Genomic DNA, 9255 nt, shown 5'->3' with positions numbered 1-9255 from the left:
TGGCTGCGTTGGGTCTTAGCTGCGGCATGCGGGATCTTTCACTGCAGCATGTGGGCTTCTCTCTAGTTGTGGTGTGTGGGCTCAGTAGTTACCGCGCACGGGCTTAGTTGCTCTGCGGCATGTGGGATCTTAGTCCCCCGACCAGGGATCGAACCCGTGTCCCCTGCATTGCAAGATGGATTCTTAACCACTGGACCATCAGGGAAGTCACAGCAGCATGGTCTCTTTTCAATCCAGCTTCTTGCACTCAACATTCATACGAAGGTTTACCCATGTTGGGGATGACTGAACTTCACCTGTTCTCACTGCTCCATTCTCTTTCTGAGACCCTGGCACAATTTACTTATCCGTTTCACTGTTGGTGGGCATTTGGGTTGTTTCCAGCTGGGGCCGGTTATGACTAATGCGGCTATGGAACATTCTAGCACGTGTCCTGGCAGCATTTCTGTTGGGTACATACACAGGAGTGGGAATGCTGAGTCATACACTGTGCCTGATTCCAGCTTGAGTGGATGTAGGCATTCACCAAAGTGCAAATCAGGACGGGTCTGAAAGCAAAAGGGACACTAATTGATTTACACCAGAATGATGGTTGTAAACCAGGCTTATCCCAGGCCCCTGGGATGTGTGGTCCCCCAGGGTATAGGGGAGCATATGAGTGAAGAACCCCAATGAGCAGAACTCTGATACCTCCCGTGCCTGATGTAAGCCTCATTTGTAAAATGGAACGGGTAATCCTCACCCTCCAGCACAGGGTCACACCCAGGAGTGATTTTGCCCTCAGAGGACGCTGGGCCATGTCTGGGGACCTTGGTAATTATCACAGCTGGAGGGGGGGGCTCCTGGCATCAAGTGGGTGGGGGCCAGGGAGGCTGCTCCATACCCCACAGTGCCCAGGACGGCCCCCCCAGACAATGATCTGGCCACAATGTCCACAGAGCCAAGGTTGAGAAAAACCCTATATTTGATTATTTACAACATGGTCTAAATTTTTCGAGTGCAGATAGTATTCATTCATCCAACACATACTTAGTGAGCACCTCCTGTCTTCCCGACATTGAGTGAGGTTCTGGGGACACAGAACAAGCATCCCTGTCCTGGGGGGCTTATAGTTTAGTGAGAGATGGCAGGGAAGACAGTAAATAAATATGTGATATGTCAGATGGTGAGAAGTGCCATGGAGAGAAGTGAAATAGCATTAGGGAACGCCGTACTGGGGGCGGATGGCAGCAAACACTTAATATGTATAAGGAGATATCCGAGCAGAGCCCTGAAGAAGATCAGGGAGGGGGCAATTGTGGGTGTCTGGGGGAAGGGCATTCCAGGTGGGAGAAACAGCTTGGGCAAAGGCCCTGGGGCAGCACCATGCTTGGCATATTGAAGGAACAGCTAGGAGTTGACTGAAGCAGAGTGAGTGAAGAGGAGAGAGAGAGGAAGGAGGTGAAGATGGGGGGTGGGCGGGGCCTTATAGTTCACAGGGAAGATCTGGGCTTTTACCCTGAGGGAAGTAGGATCCCAGGAGGGCTGGAGGGCTGTGGGCAGAGGAGGGGCAGGACCTGACTCTGGTACTCAGGTACTCGGGGACAGGACGCTCTCTAGTGGCTTCTGTGGGGAGGACAGACCATGGTGGGGGAGGGGCTGCAGGGGGGAGGCATGGCCTTGAGGATTGTGCTGGTCCAGGAGAAAGATGGTGGGGGCTGAGAAATGGAAAAATAAAATGTGGTCCATTCACACAGTGGAATATTATTAAGCCATAAAAAGGCGTGAAGCACTGACACATGCTACAACGTGGATGACCCCTGAATACACAACACTCAGTGAGAGAAGCCAGACACAAAAAGCCACATAGTGTGTGATTCCATTTATATGAAATGTCCAGAACAGGCCAATCCACAGAGACAGAAAGTGGGTTAGTGGTTGTCAGGGCCTAGGGGACAGAGGAGTGACTGCTAATGGGGACGGGATTTCTTTTTGGGGTGACAGAAACGCTTTACAATTAGAGCACAGTGATATTAAAACTCATTAAATTGTACATTTAAAACAAACCCGGTGGACTTCCCTGGTGGCGCAGTAGTTAAGAATCCGCCTGCCAATGCAGGAGACACGGGTTCGAGCCCTGGTCCAGGAAGATCCCACATGGTGCGGAGCAACTAAGCCCGTGCGCCACAACTACTGAGCCTGTGCGCCACAACTACTGAAGCCCGCGCGCCCTAGAGCCCGTGCTCTGCAACAAGAGAAGCCACCGCAATGAGAAGCCTGCGCACCACAACAAAGAGTAGCCCTCACTCGCCACAACTAGAGAAAGCCTGCGCGCAGCAACGAAGACCCAACGCAGCCAAAAATAAATAAATAAATTTATTAAATAAATAAATTTTATTTATTTAAATAAATAAAATAAAACAAACCTGTTGACTCTGTCCATTTCACCCCATCCCCCCTGGCCCCCACCCTGGTCCAGGACCCCATCATCAGTTGCCTGGGTGACTGCACCAGCCTCCTCCCTGGCCTCCTGCCTCTGCTATTATTCCCCACCAGCCATTTTCCACTGCTGCCAGGGGGATCTTTGTAAATACAAATCCTATCTTACCCTGGGTTAATTAATTTTAATTTGGTTAATTTTAATTTTTTTTTTTTTTTGGCCGTGTCGCATGGCATGTGGGATCTTAGTTCCCCAACCACGGATTTAACCTGTGCCCCCTGTGGTAGAAGCATGGAGTCTTAACCACTGGACCACCAGGGAAGTCCCGCTGGTTAATTTTATGTGTCCGCTTGGTTGAGCCACGGTGCCCAGTATTTGGTCAAACATTATTCTGGCTGTTTCTGTGAGGTGTTTTCAGATGACATTGATATTTTAAATCAGTGGACTATTAAGTAAAGCAGATTCCCCTCCCTAATGTGGGTAGGCCTTATCCAATCAGTTGAAGGCCTGACTAGCACAAAAAGACTGATCTTACTAAGCAGGAATTCTGCCAGGAGACAGCCTTCAGACTTGAGCTGTGACTTCAGCTCTTCCCTGGGTCTGAATATTCAAGGGCAATTTCAATGTACTTGTTTTCCTAGGTGACATTGGCAAGTCACGTAACCACTCAAGACCTCAGTTTTCTCATCTGTAAATTGGACCTAATAATGGTACCTATTTCATGGGGTTGGTTACCTCAGTCTTCTCATCTGTAAATTGGACCTAATAATGGTACCCATTTCATGGGGTTTCAATGGTACCTATTTCATGAGGATGAAATGGTAGCACATGTTAAGTGCTTAAAACAAGGCTTGGGACTCCTCTGGCAGTCCAGTGGTTAAGACCCATGCTTCCAATGCAAGGGATCAAACCCTGGTCGGGGAACTAAGATCCTACATGCCCTGCAGCGCGGCCAAGAAAACACAACAACAATAACAACAAAAAAACACGAGGCTTGACAGTAAGTATTAGCTGGTATTGTTACCATCAGCAGATTACAGTGATTTCCGTGGAAAGTGGAATTGGTGGGTCAAAGGTTAATTGACCTCCTTTTTCTGAAAGGCAGTCAACCCAGCCATTTTCCACACTGGCTCTTTTAAATATTCTCAGCTTCTCTTTCTCCTCATTTTTTGAAAAATAAAATACTAATCACCTGGTAGAAAGGCCTCAGGTAAAGCAATCAAAAATATCAATTTGGGAAGCAGTGGGTTTGGGGAAGAGGGGATTGGGGCTTTGTAGCTAACATTTTGTCCCTGATAAGAAAAGGCTGCCAAAGACAATTTTTTTTCTATTTTTCTTTCTTTCTTTTTTTTGGCTGCGCGGCTTGTGGGATCTTAGTTCCCTGACCAACGATTGAACCCGCGCCCTCGGCAGTGAAAGCACAGAGTCCTAACCACTGGACCTCCAGACAATTCCCTCTTTTTTTATACTTAAAAAAAACTGTGGTTAACATACACATAAAATTTGCTCTCAAGTCTACTCCATTGGTCTATGCTTCTGTGTGGATACCAGTATCACACTGTTTTATTTAGGTAGCTTTATGGTAAAATTTGAAATCAGGGAATGTGAGTCCTTAAGTTTATTCTTCTTTTTCAGGATGGTAACGGCGATGTGGGATCCCTTGAGATTCCATATGATTTTTTGTTGTTGTTGTTGGCTGCACTGCAAGGCATTCACGATCTTCGTTCCCCAACCAGGGATGGAACCGGCGCTCCCTGCAGTGGAAACACGGAGTCCTAACCGCTGGACCGCCACAAAAGCCCCGAGATTCCATATGAATTTTAATTTTTTTCTTTAACTTTTTAAATTTTATTTATTTATTTTTGGTTGTGCCGAGTCTTAGTTGCAGCACACAGGTTCCTTAGTTGTGGCACGCGAACTCTTAGTTGTGGCATGCATGTGGGGATCTAGTTCCCTGACCAGGGACCAAACCCGAGTCCCCTGCATTGGAGGTGGATTCTTAACCACTGCGCCACCAGCAGTCCCCTCTATGAATTTTAGAAGGGACATTTCTGTCTCTGAAAACGTTGTTGGGATTTTAACAGGAATTGCATCGAATCTGTAGATCAATTTGGGTAGTGTTGACATCTTAATAATATTGAGTCAGACAACCTAGGGAATAGGAGAAAATAGTTGCAAATCATATATCTGATGAGGGATTGATGTCCAGAATATAGAAGGAACTCTTACACCTCAGCAACACAAAAACAAACCCTGATTTTTAAAAGTAGGTAAAAGACTTGAATAAACACTTTTTCACAGAATATATACAAATGGGCAATAAGCACATGAAAAACTGAGAATCCTAATCACTAACCCTTGGGGAGTTAAAATCAAACCCCCATGAGATACCACCATACACTTATCAGGATGGCTATTATTAAAAACTAACAAACAAAAAGAAAGAAACAAAAACAAAGAAAACAAGTAACAAGTGATGTAGAGAACCTGGAACCCTTGTGCTCGATTGGTGGGAATGGTAAACAGTATGGAGGTTCCTCAAAAAATTAAAAGTAGAACTACCATATGATCCAGTAATTCCACTTCAGGGTATACACCCAGGAGAGTTGAAAGTGGGTCTCAAAGAGCTATTTGTAGGGTTTCCCTGGTGGTCCAGTGGTTAAAAATCCACCTGCCAATGCAGGGGACATAGGTTCAAGCCCTGGTCCGGGAAGATCCCACATGCTGCAGAGCAACTAAGCCCGTGCACCACAACTACTGAGCCTGCGCTCTAGAGCCCGTGAGCCACAACTACTGAAGCCCGCACACCTAGAGCCCGTGCTCTGCAACAAGAGAAGCCACCGCAATGAGAAGCCTGCGCTTCAACAGGCTTCATTTGGCTACAACAAAGAGTAGCCCCCGCTCGTCACAACTAGAGAAAGCCCGCGCACAGCAACGAAGACCCAACGCAGCCAAAAATAAATTAAATAAATTAATTTTTTTTAAATCCTTAAAAAAAAGAATCTTTAAAAAAAAAAAAGATCTATTTGTACACCCATATTCATAGCAGCACTGTTTACAATAGCCAAAAGATGGAAACAACCCATGTGTCCGTCGACAGATGAATGGATAAACAAATTGTCCATCCACACAGTGGAACATTACCGAGCCTTAAAAAAGGAAGGAGATTCTGACACCTGCTACAACATGGATGAACCTTGAGGACATGATGCTCAGTGAAATAAGCCAGACACAAAAGGACAAATTCTGTCTGATTCCACTCACAGGAGGTCCCTAGAGGAGTCACATCCACAGAGACAGGAAGTAGATGGTTGGGGCCAGGGATTGGGGGAAGGGCTGGGGAGTCAGTGTTTCATGGGGACAGAGTTTCAGTTTGGGAAGATGAGAAAGTTCTGGAGGTGGGTGGTGGGGATGATCACAAGACACTATGAATGTACTTAACGCCACTGAGCTGTGCACTTAAAAATGGTTAAAATGATAAATTTTATGTTATGTGTATTTTATCAGAATTAAATTTTTTTTTTTAAAAAGCAGGATGGAAGGAAAGAGGAAAGGGAGGGAGGAAGGAAGGAAGGGCCAAATCTAGCCAGACAACTGCTTCTGTACAGCCTTTGAGCTAAAAATGTTTCTTTTTCTCTTTTCAGTGTTTGAACCAAAGAATAATATTTCATAACATGTAAAAATTATATAAAACTCAAATTCAGTGTTTAGAAATGAAGTTTTACTGGCACACAGCCATGCCCATTTAGTTAAGCCGTTGCTACAGATGCTGTAGCCCGCAAAGCTGAAAATATTTATTATCTGGACCTTCACAGAAAATGTTTTCCCACCTCTAATTCAAAACAGTGTCTAGCATGTAGTAAGTGTTTGATATTTGGAGAAATTATTACTGAATATCTGATGGAAAAATCTGATGCAGTTTACCACTTGACTCTGCTCTTTGGAGAGGGTCAGGCCTGGATTAAGATTCTGGCTCTGGGGGACTTCCCTGGTGGTCCAGGGGTAAAGAATCTGGCTTACAATGCAGGGGACGTGGGTTTGATCCCTGGTTAGGGAACTAAGATCCCACATGCCGCGGGGCAACTAAGCCAGTACGCCTCAACTAGAGCCCAAATCCTGCAATCTACAGAGTCCAAGCGCCCTGGAGCCTGCGCACGGCAACTAGAGAAGATAAAACCCACATGCCACAACCAAGAGCCTGCGTGCCACAACGAAAGATCCTGCATGCCTCAACAAAAGATCACCCATGCGGCATCTAAGACCCGATGCGGCCAAAAATAAATTAAATAAATAAATAAATAATAAAATAAATCTTAAAAAACAAAGATTCTGGCTCTGCCTATGTCTGGGCAGGTTGCTTCCCATGTCTGAGCCTGGGTAAAAAACAGGGGTCAACAAGAATGCTGATCACACAGAAAGAGCTTGATCTGGCAGTTCTGTGAGAGCTCAGCAGCCTTAGCTACTTGAATATCATGACTCCCTCATAAGTCCATATCCCTGGCCTCAACGATAAACAACTTACAGTCGATTTTGTTTCGTCCAGCTTTCCCCATGCCCTCCTCATTCTTTTTTTTCTTTTTTTTTTTTTTTGCTGGCCAGGCCACACAGCTTGTGGCTTGTGGGATCTTAGTTCCCCGACCCGGGCCCTCAGCAGTGAAAGCAGAGTCCTAAACACTGGACTGCCAGGGAATTCCCTCCTCATTAGTTTAAAGCAAATCCTATATCATTTCTTCTGTACATATGCCCTCATGTATTCTTCACAAAGACTCTTTTTATTTTTTTCTCTTGTATTTTATTTATTTATTTTATTTAGTACTGAAGTATAGTTGATTTACAGTGTTGTGTTAATTTCTGGTGTACAGCAAAGTGACTCAGTTACAGATATATACATACGTATATTCTTTTTCAGATTATTTTCCATTACGGTTTATTATAGGATATTGAATATAGTTCCCTGTGTTATACAGCAGGACCTTGTTCTGTATCTATTTTACATATGGTAGTGTGTATCCGTTCATCCCAAACTCCTAATTTATCCTCCCCACCCTCCCAACCAGTGCCTTTCCCCTTTGGTAACCATAAATTTGTTTCTATGTCTGTGAATCTATTTGTTTTGCAAATAAGTTCATTTGTATCATATTTTAGATTCCACATATAAGTGATATCATAGGTATTTCCCTTTCTCTTTGTGACTTACTTCACTTAGTGTGATAACCTCTAGATCCAACCATGTTGCTGCAAATGGCATTATTTCATTCTTTTTTTATAGCTGAGTAATACTCCATTGTATGTATAAACCACATCTTTATCCATTCATCTGACAAATACTCTTTCCATAACATAGCCATAGCACCATTATCACACCTTCAGCTGTTCCAATCGTGATGATTGCAAGAATCTGTAAGTGATCAAAGTTCATAAAACTATACATGACCACCACCACCAGCAACAAAAGCATGCATGTAAAAACCGGTGAAATCAGGCTTCCCTGGTGGCGCAGTGGTTAAGAATCCGCCTGCCAATGCAGGGGACACAGGTTCGAGCCCTGGTCCAGGATGATCCCACATGCCGCGGAGCAACTAAGCCCGTGCGCCATAACTACTGAGCCTGCGCTCTAGAGCCCGTGAGATGCAACTACTGAAGACCGCGTGCCTAGAGCCCGTGCTCCGCTACAAGAGGAGCCACCGCAATGAGAAGCCCGCGCACCGCAACGAAGAGCAGCCCTTGCTCGCAGCAACTAGAGAAAGCTCGCGTGCAGCAACGAAGACCCAACACAGCCAAAAAATAAATAAATAAAATAAAAATTAAAAAAAAAAAAACAAAAAAATCCCCCAAAACCGGTGAAATCCAAATATCTGTACCTGAGTTGATTGTATGGTACCAACATCAATTTCCTGGTTTTGACAACACACTGTGGGAATGTGAGATATCATTGGGGGAAGCTGGGTGAAGGGTACATAAGGGTGAAGGGTGCTAGTTCTGCACCCTTTTCAAAATAAAAAAAGTGTAGGAAAAGTAAAACAAAACCCTGCAGAGTCAGAGTTTGGATGAGGTGAGGGAGGTCCCTGTACAATTGCAGAGCTGGATTCCTTCTTTACTTAAATTTTAGTATTTTCTTCATCATGGATTTTTTTGCATTAATTTTATTTTTAAAAATACCGCACAAACATACTTATCTTGATAACTGAGTCATTTGGGGCGCTGTTTTAAATTTCGCCTAATTCTTGCCCTGAGATTTATCATCTCAAGGGATGGGCCCTGAAATATGTTTTTGTCCTCTTGCTTCCAGGTTTTGGCACACGAAAGTTTGAGTACAGCGGCCCGCGGGCACTGGGGAGCCACGGAGAGCTCTTGAGCAGGGGAGTTTCCGGTTAGTGCAGATTCCGAAGGTTTACTGTGGGTGGGGAGGCGGAATTAGGGGGGCGGGGTGGGGAGGGGCGGTTCGCCGGCATCCCGGGAATTGGGCAGGGGGTCCGGCATTTTTCCTCCGGGGGCCAACCAAGGAGGTGTAGCGCCCGCGCTCCTTCGGCCGCGCTGGGACCCGGATGTACAGCGCGCGGGTCGCCGGGCCAGCCGAGGCTGTCCCGCGCTGCGCTCCAAGGCGCCTCACTGCACGCACTGACGGCCGCTGCGCGGGCCAACCGTCTCCTCCCCCCACGCCGCCGGGCGCCCAGTCACGCACCTGGAGGCCGCCTCGCGCCGGGGGCCGCGGCACCTGGCTGCATTGTTGTCGCCTCTGGTGTCTACTCCCTCCCCAGACAGGACTCAGCACCCACCCCAACCTGTGCCGGGCTCGTGCCACTTTAAGAAGCCAGACGCGGCCAGGGGTGGGCGTG

At 46.1% G+C, this 9255-nt stretch overlaps 1 long non-coding RNA gene across 1 annotated transcript; it reads right to left on the bottom strand.

Moving 5' to 3' along the window:
* Window positions 1-3942: 3942 nt before the first annotated feature.
* LOC132364122 (uncharacterized) lies at window positions 3943-9209 on the bottom strand. Its single transcript, XR_009502703.1, has 2 exons — window positions 9102-9209; window positions 3943-4173 (listed from the first exon to the last, which is right to left on the bottom strand). It is a non-coding gene; the product is annotated as an uncharacterized LOC132364122 (long non-coding RNA).
* Window positions 9210-9255: the final 46 nt, after the last annotated feature.

Source organism: Balaenoptera ricei, chromosome 3, assembly GCF_028023285.1.
Source record: "Balaenoptera ricei isolate mBalRic1 chromosome 3, mBalRic1.hap2, whole genome shotgun sequence".
In the NCBI taxonomy this organism is placed as follows: domain Eukaryota; kingdom Metazoa; phylum Chordata; class Mammalia; order Artiodactyla; family Balaenopteridae; genus Balaenoptera; species Balaenoptera ricei.
Note: the sequence above shows the minus strand (reverse complement) of the source record. Positions and strands in the feature narration are given on the sequence as shown.